Source organism: Babylonia areolata, chromosome 26 (genome assembly GCF_041734735.1).
Source record: "Babylonia areolata isolate BAREFJ2019XMU chromosome 26, ASM4173473v1, whole genome shotgun sequence".
NCBI classification, from domain to species: Eukaryota; Metazoa; Mollusca; class Gastropoda; order Neogastropoda; family Buccinidae; genus Babylonia; species Babylonia areolata.
Genome location: NC_134901.1, coordinates 35,524,810 through 35,525,471, shown reverse-complemented (window position 1 = coordinate 35,525,471; position 662 = coordinate 35,524,810).

Here is a 662-nt window from a genome sequence, read left to right as displayed (position 1 = left end):
CTGACCTACTTCTCTGCGGTGACCCATTTTCGTCATAAGTCTGAAGCGTAGATTCCAATCACTGATTTTGAGGTGTCAAAATCAAGTCTGCAATGTTCAGGTGTTAAATCTTGTTGATGATTCTGAGGTGTCTAATCCAGTGTGCGAATTTGAGGTGTTGAACACGATTGACGATTCGAAGGTGTCAAATCCAGGCCTGCAATCCCGTCGTGATTCTGAGGTGTCAAATCCAGTTGACGATCCCAAAGTATCAATATCAAGTCTACGGTCCAGGTGTTGAAACCAGTTGACAATTCCAAGATGCCCGACTTACGATACTGAGATGTTAATTCATACTGACGATGCTATGATTATTGTCAGGTCCATTCCACAGTCATAGGGTGGGTGGTGTTAAATCCTGTTAACTGGTGTGTGCGTTAAAGAAATGTTTCATTATTCTTATAATCAGTTATATCAGTTGCAGTTGTTATTCTGTGTGTCGTCATCACTAACATCACCATTTTTTTTATTGTCATCACTATGATCATTATCGTCGTGGTCGTCATCATCATAGTTACATTATAATGACATGGGCAGGGCAATTTATATACCAATAATGAAGAAAGTAAGGGTGCCCAGCATTCCCAAAGCCTTGGCCCACAAAAAGTGTAGTATGGTTGTGC